This window comes from Chiloscyllium plagiosum, chromosome 28 (assembly GCF_004010195.1).
Source record: "Chiloscyllium plagiosum isolate BGI_BamShark_2017 chromosome 28, ASM401019v2, whole genome shotgun sequence".
NCBI lineage: Eukaryota > Metazoa > Chordata > Chondrichthyes > Orectolobiformes > Hemiscylliidae > Chiloscyllium > Chiloscyllium plagiosum.
In genome coordinates this window covers 24,784,831-24,810,162 of record NC_057737.1, presented here as the reverse complement: position 1 = coordinate 24,810,162, position 25,332 = coordinate 24,784,831, and the positions used below count along the sequence as shown (strand labels likewise).

Sequence of the window (25,332 nt, the reverse complement as noted above, 5' to 3'; positions counted from 1 at the left end):
TCAATCACAAGATAGTTTAAGTTGGTATGATGCATGCAAAACAGGCCGTAGCACATTACATGTACATTGCTTTTAAGCTCAGTGTTGTTCACATAAAAGCATGGTTATGCAAAGTATTGTCAGTCTCCCTGTTGGCAAAATGGTGGATGAGCTTTCTTTTACTCTGGGTTGTGTTGAGTTATGTGCATCACAGTGTGGGGACATGTTCTTAGATTGTAGCATCTAATGTTGTGTGCATCTGGGCTTTAAATATGGTGTTGGAGGCATGTGTCCTGGCAGGTCCTGTTAGTGGCAAGAATTTCAGCTTCTGTGGCTACATGACTCCCCAGTTGCATAATTAATGAAGTGAAGTATTGAAGTCTGCATGAGAAAAGTTGCTCTAAGTTATGGCAGACTAGGCATCATGATTCTTCCTCACCAAAACACTAATTGAAAATGGGAAACTTTCATCTTCCCCTTAGCATGAGGATATATTGCTTTCTGATATAAAAAATATAGTTGCCCATTGTCCAGATTATCAGTAAAGAGCCAATCACAAGGTTTTCTTGAGTAAAGAAAGAGAAATTTTATTATCTATTAAGCTCAAGAAAAATAATAAAAATATGACGTCAAGCATAGATACAGACAGATACAAGGTTAAGAATGTTTTGAGTCCAGTACAAAAGCAAGATTAAAGGAATATACAGTGTCCTTGAGGTGTAATAATTTAAATTGAAATCACGTTTTTTAATTTATGTTTTGTATTCTCAGCAGTAACAATGTTTTAGATCTCCTTAAGTTCTCAGTCTCTAGATATGTTGCAAATAAAAACAGAAATTTCTGACAAAACACCGGTGGTCTGGCAACACATCTGCGGAGAAAGGAGGGTTAACACTTTAAGTGCAGTGTCTCTTCATCAGAACTGATACCAGCTAGAAAAAGGTATTATTTATGCTGAAGATTGGGGGGGGGGGGCTGAGTGAGGGGGGACTGTGATAAGGGAGAGTGTGTAGATGCAAATGGAACCCAGACAGACGATATAAAGGAGGGTGTGCAAACAGGAATGACTGATAGCAGGCCTGGACAGAAGAGGAGCTCAATAAGTGATAGACAGCTGAAAGTAGGAGAAAATGGGTAGTTGGTGCTAAACATATGTCATATCAGGATCACGTGTGCGGGTAGGTGTATGCATGGAAGGACAGAATCAAGCACTAATGCTTTGAACTCGATGTTGAGTCCGAGAGACTATGGAGTCCAGAGCAGAAAATGAGACGCAGTTCTCAGAAATGGAAACATGTTGAGGAAAGGAAAGGAGGAGACAGAGATGGACTAGGTGAAGATGATAGCAGGGTGGAAATTGGAAGCAAAATTGATAAACTTTTCAAATTCTGGATGAGAGAGGAAAACAGCGCTGAAGATGTCATAGATGTACCGGAGAAAGAATGGCCAGGTAAGACTAGAACAAAGAACACTGTGTACACCTCACAAAGAGACAGGCATAACTGGGCCCCATGCAGATATCTATGGCCACCCCTTTGACCTGAAGAAAGTGAGAGGAGTTGAAGGAGAAATTGTTCAAAGCACTTGGCCAGGTGGAGAATGGTGGTGGTGGATGTAAATGGTTCAGGCTTCTTTCCAGGAAGAAGAAGAAACTGTTGAGACAATTCTGATGGGGGATGGATGTCTACAGGATCCATAGTAAAGAAGAGGTGGCTGAAGATTGCAAACTGAAAATTCTGAAACTGATGTGTAGCATCAGAAGAATCATGGAGGGAAGTGGGAAGGGATTGGACAAGGAGATAAAAATTTGGAGTCAAGGAAGGAAGAAATAAGTTCTGTGGGACAAGACCAGGCAGAAACAATGGCTCTGCCGAGGCAATCTTCTTTGTGGATTTTGGGGAGCAAGTTGAAGCATGCTGAATGGGGTTGTGGACTATGAACTGGGAGTGTTGGAGGTGATCCCCAGATGAGATGAGGTTAGTGACAGTTGTGGATACAATAGCCTGATGCTTGATGGTGGGGGCAGTTCCACGGGGAGATCGGAGGATTTCTGAGAACTGGCACTCAGCCTCCCTGATGTTGAGGTCAGTACGCTAGACAACAGCACCCGTCTTATTGTCAGGTTTGATGACAAAGTAAGGATTGGATGTGAGAGCTTGGAGAGACACTTGACTTGAAACATTAACTTTACTTTCTCCCTACTGATGCTGCCAGACCTGCTGAGTTCCTTCTGCAATTTCTGTTTTTGATTCAGATCTCCAGTATCCACAGTTCTTTGATTTATGTCTGGATGCGTCTCTCCAATTTATGTCATCATTGAGTGCTTTATTCCTTAAGAATCAGAGAGAGATTTCTCTAGTTCTGCTATCACAAACACATTTTCCCTGCTCTGCCAAAAAGAGTCCCATAAAATGCAGCTGGCGTGTGTATTTCAATGTCTGAGTTAATGATTTCCAAGATTGTTAATTGCAGGTGCACCTTCATCTCCAATTCGTGAATCTTATCACAAAAGTTGTAAATCACAGTTAGAGATGTGGGATTTTTCATGCACGATTGGGTGGACTTGTTTTGCTATCTTTTACTAAAAACATTAATTTTGGTTCAGACAATCTCATTTATTCCACATTGATTTCATAAAGCTTAGCTAACCTGCATGGTCAACTGATTTTAGTGGCCATTATGTCATTTTTTTTTCCCTGTTAAACTATTTCAGTCAATGAAAATTCCAAGTATTAATAACAATGATGAAATTTGAAAATGACAGTCTATATATTACCACAACGCTGACATTGTAATTATCAGATGGACATTAAAGCAAAATAAAAGGCACAGTGCAGATTTACCAGGCAATCGGTATGACAAAGTTCAAAAGAGGAAGAAAAACTTGAAAAAATGGAGCATATGCTCCATTGGAACAGAATAAATTAAGGGATGCTTCATCTTTTAGATACAAACTACTTGAAAGTGCACTTATTATTTTTTTAATTTGTTTTGGTAATTTCTCTTTTACACTTATTCCCTTATCTTTAACAGCAATAATTCAAAGTTTGACTAGTCTTTAAACATTATAGATTCCTCATATGTTTGGATATTTATTTTGCCTTTTTTTCCTATCTTTGCTCCCATCTTAAATAAAAGCTGGCTTAGAGCAGGTGGATGTGACCTCCTACTAAAAGCCCATCTCCCTGCTTCCAGTAAATTATTCTGTTCTGCAGTACCACAATTATAATGCTCTGCACTATAAGTATAATTTTTCTGAGGTTCTGATGCTTGGAATGTTCATTTAGGAAAATGTGAGAAATGAAAACAGTCATGTGACTGGTTTTGAAGTCTACCTAACAACAGACTTGGGTGACATAGCTCTTAAAGGTTAAACAGGGGATTCAGAATCTCCCCACTTGAGGGACTAACTCTGAGCTGGCTGGTCACAGTCAGTGTACTGTGCACATGTACTTCATTTGCTAGGAGGAAGATGTAAAATATTTACAATTGCAGACAATAGCAGTAGCTCTATGTTAAGTGCTAGTTTCCAAAGTTCTGGAATGTTTTGTGAATGGTTAGTTATAAACTGTGTGCTTTACACTGTCCATTTACTTCCAAGATAAAAGAGAGATGTACACTCACAAAAAACCCTTGCAGCATATTTACCTGGATGCAAGGCTCAAAGGATTCATGTTTCCATAGAGATGGACCTTGAAAGGTTTCTAAGGTGAGTTTGATATTCACAGACAAGTAGCAGCATCCAAGGGAGAGAAATTAACTAGAGGCTGGTTTAGGGAATTGAATGAGGATGGAAGCTAGCTTTTGGATTTAAAGACCAAATTCACAAATGAAATTGCCTCAGTTGAGTTGGAGAAAAAAAACCTCCAGGAAATCTTTCACCATGAGGGACAGTTTTTGCCTAAAGGCTACTCAACTAGGAAAGGAAAAAACAGAAATAAACTTTTGGGAGCTAAGAATCATGTTGGACTGGTTGTGGGAGAATTGGATTTAATGTATACCTGATAGTGGATTTTTCAGTTGTGTTAAAAATTCATCCCACCATTTAAAGAATGTTTCCTACGAAACACTTCATAGTCAATGTGGCTTTTAAGCTGCCTGTTGCAATATGTATGCTAAAGTGTGAGAACATACTATGTCAATATTTCAGCTAGCAACTTGAAATAACTGCACAGAGACTGGTTTCTTATCACCAAGTCATCCTTTATTTACATGTGTACAGTACACTGGTTGTAACCAGCCAGCTCAGAGTTAGTCCCTGAAGTGGGGAGATTCTGAATCCCCTGTTTTTCTTTTTTTTTTCTTTTTTTTGCACGGAGAAACACACTCTCACACTGCTCCAACTCTTAAGATAGGCAAACACCCGAGTGGCCAGTGACAAGCACTGCCCTTCACAAAGGGCAATGCTGTGTGATCAAAACAGTGAAGGGGAGGGTAGGGACTAAATCAAACTAATCTCCTGTTTATACTTTTTTCTGGTGGACACCGCGCGCTCCTTCTCCAAGGACACCCGGGCCCATCCCCTGTTTTTATCCTTCAGCCAGAGCTCCCTGATTGGCACAGGTTAATAATCCCAATCAAGCTTTGCATCGTTAATGAGATCCACCAGATTCTAATCACTACAAACTGGAAACTCAAAATTAACTTTTTGAAGTTATCAGTCTCCATGCAGATTGTGACAATGATCTTTCTGAATGGAAGGTTTGCCAATGAGAAGTGTACCAATGAGAAACTGGACTGTTCAAATATTTTGAAGTCAGCAGATTGTACTTCAGCACTTGCAACGTTTCTCTCCGCAGATCTTTGGAGTACTAAATACATGAAGAATTGTGTCAGCAGCCTGATGAAATCAAACAGCTACTAACCTGTTAGTATTTGATGATCCCTTTATACAGCACTGGTGGGTATCCCTTCCTAATGCTTGATATCATGTTTGACCATGGCAGGGTAAGAGATGGTGTTACCTGAATCATCGAGCTGGAAAATGGCAGCAGTGGATACACATTGGTTGATAAAACAGAATCATTCAGGGCAGTCAAATCTTTGTATGTTCTTTTTGTGCACACCTTGGTTAGGCCACTGTTGGAATATTGCGTGCAATTCTGGTCTCCTTGCTATCGGAAAGATGTTGTGAAATTTGAAAGGGTTCAGAAAAGATTTACTGGTATGGAGGATTTGAGCTATAGGGAGAGGCTGAACAGGCTGGGGCTGTTTTCCCTGGAGTGTCGGAGGCTGAGGGGTGACCTTAGAGGTTTACAAAATTATGAGGGGCATGGATAGGATAAATAGACAAAGTCTTTTTCCTGGGGTCAGGGAGTCCAGAACTAGAGGGCATAGGTTTAGGGTGAGAAGGGAAAGATATAAAAGAGACCTAAGGGGCAACTTTTTCACGCAGAGGGTGGCACATGTATGGAATGAGCTGCCAGAGGATGTGGTGGAGGCTGGTCTGATTGCAATATTTAAGAGGCATTTGGATAGGTATATGAATAGGAAGGGTTTGGAGGTATATGGACCAGGTGCTGGCAAGATTGGGACTAGATTGGGTTGGGATATCTGGTCGGCATGGACGGGTTGGACCAAAGGGTCTGTTTCCATGCTGTACATCTCTATGACTCTGGATAGGTATATGAATAGGAAGGGTTTGGAGGTATATGGACCGGGTGCTGGCAAGATTGGGACTAGATTGGGTTGGGATATCTGGTCGGCATGGATGGGTTGGACCATAGAGATGCTGTACATCTCTATGACTCTATGACTATCACCAATACATAGGTCAAGAATGTGTCAAATGCATTATATGTCACAAATATGCCTGGATACCATGGACACCACTTTGGAGAGCTAAGATCTGCAAGCATCCAAACTATAGATGTTCCTGATGCCCACTTTGCAACCAGGAACGACTTCACCAGAGTTGTAAGGGAATTTGGTTACCTACTTATGACATTTTATTCTGTTTGCATAGAATTAGCATAAGGAGAAGTAAAGAAAAGCAAGTCACAAGCTGACAGTTCACTGAACAGCAAAACCATCATGTTCCATGAGGATCCAGTTTGACCCCTGCCTGTGTACAACTTCAATTGTTTCAATAGGAGGCACAACAGTTGGCCTCAGTGCCCTTAAATAATGGGACGAAAATGAATCCATCTTCTCACAATTACCATTTAATAACTTCATCTTGAAATTGTATAATTATGGATGTCAACTGAATACAGGGTCAGGTTTTTTTGGGAACATATCTTTCCAAATTCCCCTAACTTGCAGTAAAGTAGCACATTGAGGCACAGAGTAAAAATTCATAGGTGAACAATAGCCATTGAAAACAAGAACAGGCTTTATTTTCATCCTTAAAGGTAATGACTAAAAATGCAGAATGTTTGAAAATCTAAAACTTGCTTGGAAATTTTAGAAATACCCAAATAGTTTCTCTGCAACTGAGATGAAAATAAGGCAACTTTATATGTTTGATAGCAAACTTGGAGCAGAACATATTGGAAAGAACAGACTCCACAATTCTAATGAAGATAGTTAAAGTGCTAATCTGATCAGTTCTCTCTTAAGGTCTGACAACACTACACTGTGTTCCTAACATTCACCAATAATACTGTAAATGCTCGCTTGTTTAGGCTGGCTTTGGTTGATGATCTCACATTAGGTAGGTTCTCTAAATAAGGTGCCATCTTTTAAAAGTCACAATCTCTGTGAGATTTTTCCAGGTACAGAGAGAAGAAAGTTCTGACATAACTTTCCTGCGCTACCTTGGCTATTTGCCACCATAATATTGAGCTCTGAGAGGGGGGTAGTTGTTTTCAGATTGTCCTAAATCTCTTCGCTTAGACAAAAGCTGCATCTAGAATAAAGAAGTGAAGATAGAATTGAATATTGTAGGTAAGATTTTTGAATCCCTAATCAAGATTGGCATGTTCTGAGTGAATAGAGCAGCTGCATGGTCAACAACATAGGACAAATGGAAGTAAAGGGACTGAAGTAAAACTAAACGAACTGTCGTAAAGGCTGTGTATAAAATTGATAATTGCTCACTGCTCATTTAATATATATCTTAAAGATTCTTGTGTCAATACATAGTCATTTCAAGTCTCAGAGCTGTACGTTGGAGCAGTTATTAACCAAAATGGTATTCGTGCAACATCACATGTAGCTTTGATGTGTAAAGTGATTACTTTACACATTTTTTTTACAAGATGGATCAGCTGAGGAAATGTTTGGCAAGTTAAAGATAAAAGACAAGACAGTTGAACACAAAAATGATATTGATTAAATTAACCAGGGAGTGACAGAAAGGGACAAAGCATACAAACACTAGAATGTGCTAGCCAGTAGGGTCACAGAAGAAAGAAAAGGTGAATAAAACAAATTAAAGATAGACGAATTGTTGGCACAAATATTGATAAATGTGTATAGTATGATATCCATTACAGAGACATGGTTGCAAGTTAACAAACAGTAAAAATTGAATATTCAAGAACAATTGAGAGGATATGAAGAAATGAAGATAAAGTGAATTACCTTTGTTAATAAAAGATGGGATTGGTTCAGAATAGGAAGTGGTGTTGACCTGGAAGGTTAAATGAAGAATCTTTATGTGTAGAGTTTAGCAATAGCAAGAGAAAGAAGCCACTGATGGAAGATAACTATAAATCTTCTAATAGTAGCTACATTGATGAATGGAGCATAAGTCTAGAATACATTGGAGTTTATGCAAAAAGTACTGAAATCATCATGGGCCATCTTAATCTTAATATTATTGAAGAAATCAAATTGACAAAGGTAACTTGAAGAATGAGTTCATAGAGTAACGTTTGGCTAATTGCACTGATGAATACATTTAAGTGCCAACCAAGTAAGAACCACTAGCATGTAAGAACAAAGGAGCAGCATTGTGATAGTGCAAATGTGTTCAGGTGATGTAAGTTGTATTATTGCAAGCTTCGATAAATTGGGAGAATAAACTTATCACCGTAGATTCAGAGAAGGAGCATTTTTCAAGATCTCTGAATTTAACATTCCTTTTATAGTTAAATTGTTTTTCAACAATTGTTTTCCTTATTGATACACTCGATGTGCAATGCATTTACTTTGTCTTAGTTAAACTCATGTAGCTTTATCTCTCCTACATTCTTGTATGTTTTCCAATCTCTCTCACTGACTATCATATATGTTCCTTTCCAGATGCATTCAATCTTAACCTTGTTAATATCCTGAATAGAAATAATGAAGATAGTCATGAATATATTATTAATGGAATTGGGTAACAGTGTTGGATGGTGATAAGATGAAAAACAGATGGCAAAAAGTGCCTCATGATATACTTTTGAAGCTAAAACTAATGATTAGTGATCTGGGACAGTTGGGAGGGAATGTAAAATTCTGGTGTTAGTCCTTTATGAGTAGTTTTCAGCTCTTGAGGAGTTACTGAAACCTGGCAGCAGTTAGGGCCAGAAATACTAGTATCTGACAGTGCAAATGGAAGGGGAAAAATGAAAAAATGGGATTTTGGTATGTAGTGGCATGGGATTGTGGGATATATAGTATTACAAAATGTCAGAATTTGGAGCATTTGAGGAAAGGAGTGGGCTAGAGTTTGAGGACTGAGAAATCTAGCATACATTGAAAAATAAACTATTTTAACACTGTCTCTTGAATGATTTAGATTTCACACACTGATACAGGATTGGAATGCATTCATAGGCAACACAAATCAGAGGATTGTCCCATTAACGTAAACATTTTTTTGCCATTGTTACCAATGAATAAAAAAAGAGGACTTAAGAACCTCTGCTGGTTTGTGTGGAATGGAAGACATGAGAAGAATCTCGACCCAGACCATAGGGGAGCAGAATTGGACATCATAAAAACCAGCCCAATGTGGACATGGGGTTGGGAATGGGCAAAGAATTTGTGGAGCTTTACAAGAATCCAGATATTGCAGCAGATAGGAAAAGCAACTGTTAATTTATACAAGATACTTGACCTATACCTTCTCTAACAAAGGTTTGGCAAGGTGTCTGTACCATGTGATCTTTGACATTATCACATTGGGTGATGTCATTCATATATTAATCCTTTGAAACCTTTTTAAACTCCCTCCCCCCAGTGCTTTGTTCAGGTTATTATTAACACACATTCATTTTAGTATTTACATTTAAATACTGTTCCATCTTCCATCAAAGCTCTAACTTCACAAATTTAATCTGTCAGGAGGTGTCTCTCCCTTATTATGTTCTCATACTTCTTGTAAGTATTTTGGCTTGTCTTCCACTAAAGATTTCTGTACTTCTTTGACAGTTATATTTTGAAGACTATGCCTTTAGAAATTTTAACGATTAGACATTTATTTTGGCACATTTTTTTGAATGTGGGAAGCATTCTCCATTACTTGCAGAACACTGATTTCACCTATAAAGCCTTTTTTGAATTATAGCACTAGGAGTTTACAGCATCTTACACTTTACCTTTGGGTGTCTCATTTCTATGGTGTTTTTCACTAATTTGCACCATAGGAAATATATTGATGACTGATTAATCTGATGGAGATTCATCAGCTATTTCAACAGCAATGATGTATCTAATCAATTTGGTTTTCAAATCTCTGTAGTCACTTGCCTCAACATATATAAATCATTGATGCAATATTCTATTAACTGTCTGGTTGCTAGATTTTTTGGTAGGCTTGGATCTTTACAAAGTCTTATTTACATATTTGTTTTGAGATTGCAGTGATTATCAAAGGCCTTCAAATATCCTCAAATTTGTCCAGTTCTTCCTTAATTCCTTTGCCTGCACTCATTTCATCTGCTGTTTCTCTGAAAGAATAAATAAATATGCTAATGTGATGCTTCACATTTATTGTCTAGTCTTGAAACAATTTTATATTTTAAGAAATTCTTTCTTCAACATGCCCAATATTGTGTCAGATTTGATCCATTGCTCTGTTCAAAGCTTCTAGCTGAGAAACGTTTAAATTTATTGTTCTTTATTAACGTTGCTAGTTTTGTCTGTTTACTTCTGTAAAGTGTTTTTCAGTAATAGACCTTTTTCATTGTCTCTGAGCTTCACTATAACTTAGATTTTTTAATTTTGTTTTAATAGTTAGAATTGTTCTGCACTCAAAAGGGCTGTAAATACTACTTAACTTTTCCTCCACATTCCCAGCAATATTCCAAACTGTCATTGTTTGTGGTACTTTAAACTGTTGGTTTCATAAAACATATTCTAAACTGTCACCTTTATGTCTCATTCAGCCCATTTTGTCTCATTGCTCTGTTGGGATAAAATGATTCAGCCTAGGTATTCTGTGCCATTTTCCAAGCTTTGTACAATTACTTCAGTCTTTCTGTTATTTAAGCCTATTTGAATTTTCTTACCCAGTCCTCAACATCTGGCTCACCAACTCAATCTGGAGTGGGAACAATCCTGGTAATTTTTTGTTTTCTGTCTTTTGCTCTTCAGGTCGGTTTTTGTTTTCTTCTTTTCAGTAGGTTCTGTGATTGAAAGAAAAAATGTCATTGCTCTTGTTAACAGCTTTCTTTAGCAAACTTTACCAGTGTTGTTATGTTGTAAATGACATCTAAATATAAAATCTTCAGATTCCATGCTGACCACTTCTGAAGAAGGGTCACCAGACCCAAAACATTAACTTTGATTTCTCTGCATAGATGCTGCCAGATCTGCTGAGCTTTCCCAGCAACTGCTGTTTTTGTTTCAGACCTCCATGTTGTAACGTTTGCTGCATTTATTATCAATGCCACCACTAGGATGTGCAGCCAATGTGCATGCATAAAAGCACAGGTATGCAGGGCCACACCACTACAAAGCAGTGGAACAGCATTCACCAAATCTGCATCCAAATGAGCTCTGATAGCATCTGAATGATTCACATTCCATGCACAGCATTAGAAATTAAACTATACATCTATTCTTGTATATGTACTATCGACCATGCATGTGCAATTACATTCTGGCTGAGGGTCATATTTCACTAGTAACTGACATTATTGCATGTGTATGTGCATGCATAGGTGCCATTTTGTTGGCCATCTTTGCAACTAGCCAATTATTCTGGTAAGACTTGGATCCAAGGCTGATGCCCCTAAACTTCCATCTAATCCATAAAAATGCTGACGCTTCTGTATTTATATAGTAACAGTTTTATTACCAGCTTTTAAATGTTCATATGTGGCATATGAAACGTGCCTTTCTCCATTAAAGCTGGGCAAGTAGTCCTTAGCATGTGATCCCTGACATCATCATAGTACGAGATATCGCTCATTCAAAATCTTTTCTATAACTTCTTAGACTACAAATGACATTAACATTCACAACTAAAAAAAAAGATTTGGAAGAATAGAATATGTGCTCTTCATGATCATCTCTAGGATTGCTACTACAATGGAAAGGTAATTTGTTTATGCTTTCCAAAAATGTCTCTTCATCATAAATGCTGAATTGAAGAGTTGGGGAGAATGGAGATGAGGCAAAATGTAGAGTTGTGGGAACATTCCAGCTTTGGGAGGGTGGACACAGTCCATTGGAAAATACATATGATAACCCTTACAAGCCTGTATTTTGTCTGAAGCAGACAACTGCAGGAGGGAGAAGCTGCCCATATGAGCTGATCCAGCCTGCTCAAGTGGAGAGGAATCCTGGTCCAAAGTCATCACTTCGTGGCAATGGCTCCAACACAGCGAATTTCATCTCCTGCGTAGTGAGTCACTGTTCTGTGATGACCAGACATCAAGCTGTGCCAGGAGGATTGTGATGTTGGAGATAACTGAGACATCGAAAGCCCCAGGTCACAACTGATGTAGCCAAGCTCATGCTAATGCTTGGTCACCCACTGCTCCAGAAGCTTCATATCTATGCACAGCCCCCAACTGCCACCAACTTAAAACATTACAATTTTTAAAAAAATCATTATCTGTTTTTTAATTGATTCTTACATGGCAATCTGTTGGTGAATTTTAATAATAGAAATAGAATAGAAATAGCAGAAACAAATGTTTGCAAGGAGCATTTTGAACAATCAGGCCCTCAGGAATATTTTACACCCTGTGAGTAGTTCCTAAGTTATACTGACATTTTTGTCCTACATGTGCCACATGCAGGACTTTCAGTTTTATAGATAGTTGCAAGGAAAACCAATCAAATAGATCTTATTCATTCACCGCTTTGAAGCAAAGTTGAACTGGCTTGGTTAGCTCAGGCTGCCATGGTTACAAAAGAGAATATCAGAGAGCCTGAGCTGCATACCAGACACGCATGTAATTGTGTCAATAACAAAAAAAAGATTTCACTATAGAGTATTGAAATGTTAATCTCTACACAACAAAATTATACAGAAATATCCAGCGTTTAATAATCCTTTTTTAAGCTAATAAAAAGCAACAAGCGAAGTGCTAAGAAGATTAATTTGTGATTATATGACAGGATTTCAAAACATTTAATGAGTAGGTAGTCTGACACACTATCAGAAAATGACATTTGTGTAACTATTTGAAGCGAAGTAATTGCTGCTTTGTGTTATTAGAATTTGTTGAATTGGTATCGCTGTCACTAGACTTGCTACCCACTCCCGTCATCAGTGCACTGTTTCTGCAGTTGTATACAGAGGGCACTATGGCAACTTAGATTACTTGGTCAGTGCCTCCCATTGCTTTGACCCCCACCACTGAGGAGGACAGGATCACTGATGCAATTGAAACACCATCACATCTAAATTTCTCTAGAGCCCACAACATCTTGACTTTGATGAAAACCATTGTTTTCTCATTGTTGCTGAGTCAAATTCTTTGTATATCCTATCTAGTTTCATCATAAAGGCATCATCAACATAAAAACAGCAGCATTTCTGGGAGAAAACACACCATCACCTTTTCAAGGTAACTGCGGAATTGCCAGCATCACCCACAACACAAAAACAAATGAAAATGAAGTGATATCTTCGCTTTTCTCTCTAAATCAGAAGGTTCTCTACTGTGACCTTTCAGCGCATTATCTCTATGCAGTTCAATACTTTCAATATCTTATTGTGTGCTGCACTGTTGGAGGTGTTCAAATGAAACATTATACCCTTATTAGACATGCCAGCTCAATCAGCTGGCTGCCTGAATAGGTATATTCTTTGTTGTTCTGGTCAACATTCCTCTTTGAGCCAACACCCACCAAATCCAGGTTCTCTTATTATGTATTCACTTATTGTTTGTGAGACTGTTCTGTGTGAAAATTGTCTGGTATGTTTACCAATATAATAACAGCCAAAGTTCAAAATCAATCTGTTGGTATGAATAACATTGAGCCATCCTGAAACTATTTACACAATAATCTACAATCTACAAAAATGCAATTTATTGTAAAGTATGTTTTAAAGCATAGACCTTTTTTTTTTAAGGTCATGGTCCAGTTTGCAATCCCAGGCTCAGCTGACTCCACCATCTGAAAGGGTTCAATTTTTCAAGCTTTTGTTAACTTGTGGTTTGATCTTTTTCCCTATTTTCATCAGTTAGTTTCTCTAACTTCCCTCATTCATACTGTCCTCTTTGGCAAGGAATATGAAGTGAGTGATGATACACAAAAGACATCATGCCAAGCACGTGACAATCCCAAAAAGCTGCAAAAATTGACTCCTTTCAAATGGTGGAGTCAACTGAACCTGGGATTGCAAGTCGGATTGTGAACTTAAGCAAAGCACTTAGCTGATTTAACTAAAGCATGTATACTGTTAGAGCCTATTTCTCTTAAACTAACATGCAGTAAGGGGACTTGCAAGAGACTCTTGGTACAATTTTGTGCCTTTCTCTGTGGCAAGAGGGTACTTAATTAGGCAGGAGGGAGAGGGATGGGAATTCTGCTGCTTACCAACTTCCACCCTGAATAGGTCATGGTGGGAAGATTTGTGAATGGCCTTCCTTTCTCCATGTGAATTGAGGGCCCTGAGTGGGTAGATAGAGGGATGCCTATTTGAGGGGGTGGTGGTGGGGGGTGGCAGCTGCCATGTTTCACCTTGTAGTTTAACCCAATCATGCTATTAGAGGTATTGGTTGAAAATATCACAGGCTGTGGATGTCAACATGCAATATCTATGAGGCTGCTCAGCTCAAAGCCAGCTCTTCAACTCCTTATGTCCTGTAGCACTCGTTGTGTAACACTATCTGAAGACAGTGGATTATCCAATATAGCTCTGGAGAAGTCTCTTCATCAGTGCATCTAGACTGCTGACTTCCCTCTTACTGATGTCTATCATGTGATCAGTTACAGCAACATGAATCATGAATAATACACTAGCGACATGGATGCAGTGCTGTTCATATCAACATTTTAACATGGCATTCTTTAGGTCAGAAATTTAGGAAAATAGAACATAGAGAACATAGAACAGTACGGGACAGAACAGGCCCTTCAGCCCATGATGTTGTGCCGACCATTGATCCTCAAGTAAGGTAAACCTAATGTATGAACCCTCAAATTTCTGTGACCATATGCATGTCCAGCAGCCTCTTAAATATCCCCAATGACCTCGCTTCCACAACTGCTGCTGGCAACGCATTCCATGCTTCCACAACTCTCTGCGTAAAGAACCCGCCTCTGACATCCCCTCTATACTTTCCGCCACACAGCTTAAAACTATGACCCCTCGTGTTAGCAATTTCTGCCCTGGGAAAAGTCTCTGGCTATCAACTCTATCTATGCCTCTCATTATCTTGTACACCTCAATTAGGTCCTCTCTTCCTTCTTTTTTCCAATGAAAAAAGCCCGAGCTCAGTCAACCTCTCTTCGTAAGAGAAGCCCTCCATTCCAGGCAGGTAAACCTCCTCTAAACCCTCTCCAAAGCATCCACATCTTTCCTATAATAGGGCAAACAGAACTGGACACAGTATTCCAAGTGCGGTCTAACCAAAGTTTTATAGAGCTGCAACAAGATCTCATGGCTTTTAAACTCAATCCCCTGTTAATGAAAGCCAAAACACCATATGCTTTCTTAACAACCCTGTACACTTGGGTGGCAATTTTAAGGGATCTATGTACCTGCACACCAAGATCCCACTGTTCCTCCACACTGCTAAGAATCCTATCTTTAATCCTGTACTCAACTTTCAAGTTCGACCTTCCAAAATGCATCACTTCACATTTATCCAGGTTGAACTCCATCTGCCACCTCTCAGCCCATCTCTGCATCCTGTCAATGTCATGCTGCAGCCTACAACAGTCCTCTATACTGCCAACGACACCTCCAACCTTTGTGACGTCTGCAAACTTGCTAACCCATCCTTCAATCTCCTCATCCAAGTCATTAATAAAAATCACAAGGAGTAGAGGCCCAAGAACAGAGCCCTGTGGAACACCACTCACCACTGACTTCCAGGCAGAATACTTTCCTTCCACTACCATTCACTGTCTTCTGTCGACCAGCCAATTCTGTATCCAGACAGCTAAATTTCCCTGTATCCCAATCCTCCGGACCTTCTGAACAAGCCTACCATGGGGAACCTTATCAAATGCCTTGCTGAATTCCATATACGCCACATCCACCACCCGACCCTCATCAACTTGTCTAGTAACATCCTCAAAGAACTCAATAAGATTTGTGAGGCATGACCTGCCCCTCACAAAGCTGTGCTGACTGCATTTAATCAAGCCTTGCTCTTCCAGATGGTCATAAACCCTATCCCTTAGAAACCTTTCTAACACCTTGCAGACGACAGACGTGAGACTGACTGGTCTGTAATTGCCGGGGATTTCCCTATTTCCTTTCTTGAAGAGAGGAATGGCGTTAGAACATTGGCTATAGTCATCTGCCTCTATTATATAGGGTATGTGGACAGCAGTTCCAACTGGTGGTGGAAAACATTGGTGGTAATTATCTTGTTGGGGTAATTGTGATAAACCATGTTTCAGTTTATGCCTCACCAGCACTAAAACCAGCCTTCATTTCATAGTAAAATCCAGGCAATCTGTCAAAGCTAATATAGATGATAGCATAGATGATTCTGAGAGGCCTGGGTACAGTGGACATCAAGAAGATGTTTCCACTAATAGGAGAGACTAGGATCCAATGGCACAGCTTCAGGGTGAAAGGGAGATCCTTTAGAATGAAGATGAGGAAGAATTTCTTCAACGAGAAAATGGTTAATCTGTGGAACTCATTGCTGCAGAGACTGTGGTACCCGAGTCATTGAGTTTATTTAAGACAGAGATAGATAGGTTCTTGATTGGTAAGGGGATCAAAGGTTATAGGGTGAAGGCAGGAGAATGGGATCAAGAAACATATCAGCCATGATCAAATGGTGGAGCAGACTCGATGGGCCATGTGGTCTAATTCTGCTCCTATTTGTTATGCTTTTATGGATGAATTTCTCCATGTACAAGTTGGCACTCTAAGAGTTAAACTCCAGCAGAGGTTCAGTATGTTCCAGAAAGGAAGAGTGAAAATTGGGAACAAATGAGAGGAGAAAAAAGGAACAAAACTATTGGTTTGTACAAAGATAATTGGAGTTGAGAATATCCTTGCACCTCTGTTTTATATTGTTAGACATTGAAGTTGGGTCCAAAGCAAATATTGTATCACAAGTGATATTGTACCACTGATGATCAATTACTGACAAAAGCAAAATGAACTAGATAGCAGGAATTTCTTTGAGGATTCTCTAAATTGACTATAACTCTATACCTCAACTTTCCTCCGATCTTTCACAAATAACTGTCAATTGGAAGAACACCAGAGATTCCCAGCAAGAATGTTGTGAGCTTGAGTTTTCTGTTATACTGATTAATGTCATCAGTGTGTCAATGGTGCAAGCCAATGTTCTAGCAATTGCTCTTTATCACCAGTTAATGATTAATGAAGAACTGGAATTGGACAAGCTCCTAGCAAAAGAAAAATGATTATCTGTTTTGTTAACATTTACTTATATGCCAGGAATGAAGTATGATTATGGTTAGCATTAGTCTCAGCAGTTAATATACTAAAACATAGAGCTTCAATTCTTGAAGTTTCTAAGATAAAATTAATTGACCAAACCAATTGCATTTTAATTACATCTGCCAAAGAGACAGACTTTGAAATGCCTGGCTCCACTGGCAGAAGAAATTTGGTGCAAATTCACTTCTTGTTCAAAGGACTTGGACGAAGGATTGACCATGAATTTTTGTCATGCTGTTGAGGAGCTGACTGCATATTTTTAACATCTTGCCAACTGGAAAGAGTTGCAAGTCCAGTGGCTTTAATATGAACCAAAAATAGTGCAGGAATGCTCAAAGGAAGAAATGATCCTGTGGAGGACTGCAAAACATCAAACGTTGCAGGGACTGAGTTCAATGGAGTTAGCAGAAGTATTGAACCAGTCATAGAATCCCTATAGTGTGAAAACAGGCCATTCAGCCCAACAAGTCCACACCGACCCTCTGAAGCGTAACCCACCAAGACCCAGACCACATTACTCTATATTTACCCCTGACTAATGCACCTAACCTACATATCCCTGAACACTATGGGGAATTTAGCATGGCTAATTCGCCTAACCTGCACATGTTTGGGAGGAAACCAGAGCACCCCGGAGGAAACCCACCCAGACAAGTCTGGACTCAAACCCGGGTGCCTGGCACTGTGAGGCAGCAGTGCTGACCACTGTGCCACTATGCTGCCCCGTATTGAGTATGTTCCAAACTTCAGAAAAACTGTTTGAAAACTTTGAACTGCTGACCCTTCAGCAATTATCAGACCTCCAATTATGGATCATGGAATCACAGATTTGTAACAGTGTAGAAGGCGATTATAATAAATCCACAGAGGCCTGTATCTTATTGCCAAGTCACTCTTTATTTACTCATGCATAGTACTTGACACTAATCTGGCTTCCTCAGAACCAGCTGTCAGAGTGAACAGAACCTCACACACTCCTGTTTACATCTGCCAGCCAGAACTCCCTAATTGGACCAAATTGAGAGCCCCACAAACAGCGAACTCATATTCTATGAGGTCCACCTGGCTGACCTCATTACAGTCTCTACAGAGGTTGGTTTGACTTTGCAGGGATGAGCCTGTATTTCCAGAGTAAGTAATATGGGGAGAAGGTATTTACCTTCACAGAACTGCTTATGGGCCAGGAGGTGGAGGAATGCTTAGACCTCAGCTCAATGCTCCCTGTACATCAGACCATTCTCTCATTAAAAAAAGACCCCAAAGGTTAGAGATTGAACTGTAAGCTGGTATTAGAAACACACTCCACCTCTAGATGGGATTCCCTGTGTTAGCAGATCAGATGCATCGCTTGTCCCAGCTCTCAGCCCCTTCAGAGCGAGGATCAGAACACTGGGTTGAAAATTGGGTTACCTGGCTGTGAGCTTCTTGCCTGACTGGAAATGAAGCCTGCCAAGCTTTCCCCAGTTGGGGGACCAATCAGGGTCCAACTCTACACCAAGTGGTGTTGTCTAATTTGCCCAGCTCCTGGGGTTCACATCCCAGACTTAACCACCCCCATTCCCTGGGTGAGTAACACACACCAGTGAATACACAGGCCTAAAATTCAAATATCTAGATGCTCTTTCTCCCCATAATCCTTGATACTCAAGAATTTATTCAATCTCAGTCTTAAATATATTCAATAACCTGGCCTCCACCACCTTCTGAGGCAATGAATTCTATAGATTCACCACTCTCTGGCTGAAGAAGTTTCTCCTTATCTCCATTCTAAAACATCTTCCCTTTACTCTAAGGCTGTGCTCTTGGGTCCTAGTCTCTCCCACTAAAGGAAACATCTTCTACACTGTCCAGGCCATTCATCCTTCTAAACTCCATCAAATACAAACCCAGAGTCCTCAAACATTCCTCACATGTTAAGCTATTCATTCCTGGGACCATTCTCATGAATCTCCTTTAAACATGCTCCAAGGCCAGTGCATCCTTTCCAAGATATGGGGCTCAAAACTGCACACAATACTCCATATGTGGTCTGATCAGAGTCTTATAAAGCCTCAGAAGTATATCCCTGCTTTTATGTTCATGTCTTCTCAAAATAAGTGCCATCATTGCATTTGCCTTCCTAACCACTGACTCAACCAACAAGCTTACCTTGAGAGAATCCTGGACTAGAACTCCCAAATCTCTTTGCACTTAAGACTTCTGAATTTTCTCCTCATTTAGAAAATAGTCCATGTTTCTATTCTGGATTTAGGTTTGCTCCTTGATCTGGAAGGTTCGGTTTCAGACATTTCATCATCAAACTAGGTAACATCATCAGCAAGCCTCTGGATGAAGCACTAGTGGTATGGCCCACTTTTTATTTATGTGTTTAGGCTTCTTTGGGTTGGTGATGTCATTTCCTGTGGTGATGTCATTTACTGTTCTTTTTCTCAGAAGGTGGTAAATGGGATTCAAGTCAATGTCTTTGTTGATAGAGTTCCGTTTGGAATGCCATGCTTCTAGGAATTCTCACACATGTCTCTGTTTGGCATGCCCTAGGATGGATGTATTGTCCCAGTTGAAGTGGTGTCCTTCTCATCTGTTTGTAAAGATACTAGTGAGAATGGGTCACATCTTTTTGTGGCTAGTTGATGTTCATGTATCCTGGTGTCTAGTTTCTGCCTGTTTGTCCAATGTCACATTTGTTACAGGTCTTGCAGGGTATTTTGTAAATGTTTCTATTCTTCCTAACAAAGTGCATGACCCCACACTTTCCCACATTGTACTCCATCTGCCACTTCTTTTCCCACTCTTCTAACTTGTCCAAATCCTTCTGCAGCCTCCCCTCCTCCTCAATGCTACCTGTCCCTCAATCTATCTTTTTATCATCTGCAAACTTAGCTAGAATGCCCTCAGATTGTTAATGTATAAATTGAAAAGTTGTGGTCCCAATACAGAGCTTTGCAAAACACTATTTGTCATCAGCTGAGAAGCACCCTTTTATCCCCACTCTCTACTTCCTGCCAGACAGCCATGCTTCTGTCCTTTGCTAGCACCTTGCCTCTAACACCATGGGTCCTTATCTTACTCAGTAGCCCTTCATTCCTGATGAAGGGCATTTGCCTGAAACATTGATTTTCCTGCTCCTTGGATGCTGACTGACCTGCTGTGTTTTTCCAGCACCACTCTGATCTAGACCCCTTACTCAGTAGCTTCCTGTGCGGTACCTTGTCAAAGACCTTCTTGAAATCCAGGTAGATAACATCCATTGGCTCTCCTTGGTCTAACCTGCTCATTACTTCCTCAAAGAATTCTAGAATATTTGTCAGACATGCCCTCCCCTTGATGAAACCAAGCTGACTTTGTGCTATTTTACCATACACTACCAAGTATTCAGAAATCTCATTGTTCACAATGGATTCCAGGATCTTACCCATGACCAAAGTTAGGCTCATCAGTCTGTAGTTTTCTGTCTTTTGCTTTACTCCCTTTTTAAACAGGGGTGTCATGTTAATGATTTTCCGGTCCTCTGGGACCCTTCCTGATTCTACCGATTCCTAAAAGATCACCACTAACACCTACACTGTCTTTTCAGCTATCGCCCTTAGAACTCTGGGATGTAGTCCATCTGCTCCAGGTAATTTACCCACCTTCAGGTCATTCAGTTTTTCTAGCACCTTCTCAAGTGATGGCCAATATACACAACTCTGCCCCCTCACTCTCTTGAAATTTTGGGATATTACTCGTGTCTTCCACCGTGAAAACCGATGTGAAATAATTATTCAGTTCCTCGGCCATTTCCTTGTTCCCCACCACTATCTCTCCAGCATCATTTTCCAGCAGCTGAATGTCCACTTTTGTTTTTCTTTTGCCTTTTACATATCTAAAGAAACTCTTACAGTCTTCCTTTATATTACTGGCTAGCTTACCCTCATACTTAATCTTCTCCCTCCTTATTTTTTTTCTGTTGTCCACTGTTGGTCTTTGTAAGCTTCCCAATCCTCTGGTTTCCCACTGCCCTTTGCCACATTATGTGCTTTTTATTTTGCTTTTATGCTATCCCCGACTTCATTAGTCAGCCATGCTTGCCTCATCCTCCCTTACCATGTTTCTTTTCCCTCAGGATGAATCTCTGCTGTGTCTCCTGAATTACTCCCAGAAACTCCTGCCATTGCTGTTTCATTATCTTTCCTGCTAGGCCTATACGTGACTCCAGTTATGGTTTCTTTACCTTTGCAGTTCCTCAATTCTACCCACACAGATTCTACACCATCTGATCCTACTTTGTTTCTTACTATTGGCTAATTTCATTTCTTTCTATGAAGACAATCCCACTCCCTCTGCCCACCTGCCTAGCTTTTTGATAAGATGTATATCCTTGAATATTCAGCTCCCAATCCTGATTCCCATGCAGCCACACCTCCATGATGCCTACCACGTCAAACCTGCCAATTTTGATCTGTGCCACAAGCTCATTTACCTTATTCGTTCTACTGCGTGCATTCAGATGTAACACCTTCAGTCCTGTATTAACGGTCCTGCTTCTCATTGTTGTTCATTTGTCCAGTGTGCTTGAAGTTTGATCGCTAACCCTTTCCAAACATTCAGTCGTATTTATGTCTGTGCTAAAGATTTTGATAACCTCTCTTGAGTTCTGTACTCTTACCCCCTCCTTTAATTTGGGTTTTCTAATTTCCCCTGTAAGTGAACCCTTCACCCCCCACCCCCATCACCATTTAGTTTAAAGCTCTATCTACAGCTCTAGTTATGCGATTCGCTAGGTCTCTAGCCCCAGCACAGTTCAGATGAAGACCAATCCATCAGAACAGGTCCCTTTTTCCCCTAGTACTGGTGCCAATGTCCCATGAATTCAAACCCATTTCTCTCTCACCAAACTTTGAGCCATGCATTTACTTGCTTCATCTTATTGAACCTGTGCCAATTAGCTTGTGGCTCAGGCGGTAATCCAGTGTGTTGCACACTATATGTTCCTCTTTTGTCGAGCAGTTCATAAAAAGTACACTTAAGGGACAAAAGAGAATCCCAACGGAAAATTGAGGAGCTGTTCCCATGTGACATTCTGGATATTGAGGAGAAAGTGAGGTCTGCAGATGCTGGAGATCAGAGCTGAAAATGTGTTGCTGGAAAAGCGCAGCAGGTCAGGCAGCATCCAGGGAACAGGAGAATCGACATTTTGAGCATAAGCCCTTCTTCAGGAATCATGCCCGAAACGTCGATTCTCCTGTTCCCTGGATGCTGCGTGACCTGCTGCGCTTTTCCAGCAACACATTTCCACATTCTGGATATTTTCAAACTTGCAATTTCTCTTTCCGGTCAAGTGTCAGTAGTTGGAAACTGTTGCTCATTATAGACAGAGTGTATTGATCCTGAGGAAAACATGATGAACTGGGGACCTTACTTTCAAGTAATACCCACCTTCCATAGTCAAAGAAAAACTTCTTGTTGTTATCAGATTTGCAATTACAAATGAGGTAGATATCAAGTAATGCAGGGTAGGCTTTGCGTATAGTCATTCTATTTGAAAATTAATTAAATTGATGTAAGTAAACAAAAAATAAAATATGTGTATGCCCTAAATAGTCAAAGAATGAGGTTACTTGTATGTCTGTGGACTTAGTACTACGAGAAAGTGAGGACTGCTGATGCTGGAGGCAAGAGTAAAAAAATGTGGCGCTGGAAAAGCACATTCGGTCAGGCAACATGCGAAGGAGCAGCAGGGTCGACATTTTGAGCATAAGCTCTTCATCAGGAATGTGGGTAGGAGTGCTCAATAGGGCTGAGAGATAAATGGGAGGGGTTGGGGTGGGGGGAATGTAGCTAGGAATGTGATAGGTGGATGAAGATGGGAGGGTGTTGGCGATAGGTTCTGAGGAGCAGAAAGAACAACTCATCTTCTGCCAACTACACGGAATCAATGTTGATTTCAGCAGTTTCCTCATCTCCCCTCCCCCACCTTATCCAAGATCCAACCCTCCAACTTGGCACTGCCATCTTTAACTGTTCTGCCTGTCCATCTTTGTTCGCACATATCTGCTCTACCCTCTACTCCGACCTATCACCATCACCCCCACCTTCATCCACATATCGCATTCCTAGCTACCTCTCCCCTAGCCCTACCCCCCTCCCATTTATCTCTCAGCCCAATTGGGCACTCCTACCCACATTCCCAATGAAGAGCTTATGCTCGAAACGTCCGACTTTCCCGCTCCTTGGATGCTGCCTGACTGGCTGTGCTTTTCCAGCACCGCATTTTTTCACTGTGGACCTAGTACTGAGAACCATTACTAGAGGCTTGCCTTGCTTATTCTCCAGGCTCATTACTCTTTCATAGGTTGACTCCCTGAGAGTAGCTGATACATCCACATGAGCCAACTTGTTGTGTGGAACTGAAGCAGCATAAATTGTTAACAGCAAAGAGAAGAGATGAAGGAAATTCATTCTCCAACTTTGCTCCAGCCAAATGCTGACTTTATATCTGACCACAGAACTGCATTACAGTTTTTGTGGTGTTAAATTTGCAAATACAGCATGTTAACATTTGTCTATTGTTGACAATCATAATGGATATTGAGGCAAAATGAAAAACAATACAGCTTGAAAAAATAAGTTGGTGCTTCTATTAAAATGGGAAAGGAATTTTATACAAAAACACATTAAGCTTTAGTATACTTAAATGTCATTCAATACAGAGAGACAAGCAGCCTGTATCCTGCACATTAAGTTTTAATGCGCTGACATTATACCACTATCAGTCAGCCTCAATAAAGAATCATAACCTGAAGCTTCTTGCATCATGACAAGCTATCCAGAGATGCCCAATGTTCCCTTTCTAGTTAAGTGCAACTAAAGCAACACAATGTACAGAAACCTAGTGAAAGGCTGGAATGTAGCCAGATAGCAATGATGCAATTCAAACTCAGTTTATCAAAGGAACAAAACCATAAAAGTAAAAGCAAATGTTCCATCAAGAGCTGAAAATATTGAAATCTGAGATTGAAATTTGTTTTTAAAAAATAAGCAAATGACTAAACAAAAGATTGCAAAAGTTATATGTGAAAGATTCTGACAGCATTCTGTCATAATATTTTCCCTATTTACATGTCTGCATAGCAATATTCATAGTCGTGGAATGGGACAATACAGTTGCAAATGTCAAACTAATTAAGAATATGTACTGTATTTATGCTCCCTGGATAAATTTGGAAAACATTGAGTTTTCTAACTACTAACTGCCAGTTAATTCAGAAGTACACAGCCAGGAATTCATCAACCCCAAGGGTCAAGGAGAAAGTTATAAGCCATTAGCAATGTGTAAGCAAAAATGGGATTTAAAATAAAATGAACTTTGGCCATAGTTGACAGGCCAATTCTGTGGAGGAGAAACTTTCTGTAGCCAGTTGATCAATGCAGCCCTGATAGGGGGAGTTAGAATAAGAAGCCTTGTTGCTGAGCCCCCTTAGACACCTGTCAGTCTTGTTATTGCAGGGAACCGATTTGCAGCAGGAAAGATCTTGGCAGCATTTTCAATCAACTCAAAATAGGTAGTTAATGATTCAAACAGATAGTCACTGCCACGTCATGATCCAACACTAAAATAATTGACTTTTCTCATGGGACCAGGAAGATTCCACCCTGAAACTCCTTTGTACTTCAAAATATGAGTCATATTCAACTCAAAATGTTAACTTCGCTTCTCTTAATATTTCCTATTGTTTTAATTTCAGATATCCAACATTTGCAGTATTTGGCTTTTAATTCAATATGATTCCTTTATCAGGTTCAACCATCAGGCTTAAGAATGGCCTAGTAGTATTATTAAATCTGGACTATTAATCCAGAAATTTAGCCTATGTACTGGGAATCCAAGATCAAATCCCAGCACGGTAGACGGTGGAATTTCAATTCAACAAACATCTGGAATTAAGAATTTACGAATGACCAAGAAACGATTGTTGATTATCAGGAAATCCCATCTGGTTCACTAATATCCTTCAGGGAAGGAAATCTATCATCCTCACCTAGTGTGCCCTGTATGTGACTCTGGAGCCACAGCAAACGTGGCTGATTCTCAACTGTCCTCTGAAATGGCCAAGCAACCATTCAGTTGTATCAAGCACTGCAAAGTTTCAGCAAAGAATTTAAAGCACCTGTTGACCCCACAAAGTTCTCCTTACGAACAGCTGGAGGATAGTGCCAAAATTGGGAGAGCTGTCTCATAGACTAGTCAAGCCACAGCCTGACATGGTTATACTCCAGAATCATACCTCACTGACAATGTCTCAGACACCACTATCACCTGGGAGTTGCCGTGAGCGTCCTCAAAATTGACTCCCAGCCCCCAGAAGTCTCATTGTTTCAGGTTAAAAATGGGCAAAGAAATCTCTTGCTGATTACCACATATTGACCTCCCTTTGTTT

The 25,332-nt window shown here is 40.0% G+C and overlaps 1 long non-coding RNA gene across 1 annotated transcript in view; it reads right to left on the bottom strand.

The window, feature by feature from the left end:
- LOC122564049 overlaps nucleotides 1–25,332 on the bottom strand; it is a 73,162-nt gene that overhangs the window by 12,347 nt on the left and 35,483 nt on the right. The window contains exons 2-3 of the long non-coding RNA XR_006315804.1: nucleotides 10,365–10,481; nucleotides 7,507–7,555 (exon numbers count right to left, since the gene is read on the bottom strand). This is a non-coding gene — a long non-coding RNA (uncharacterized LOC122564049). The remainder of the gene's footprint in view (nucleotides 1–7,506; nucleotides 7,556–10,364; nucleotides 10,482–25,332) is intronic.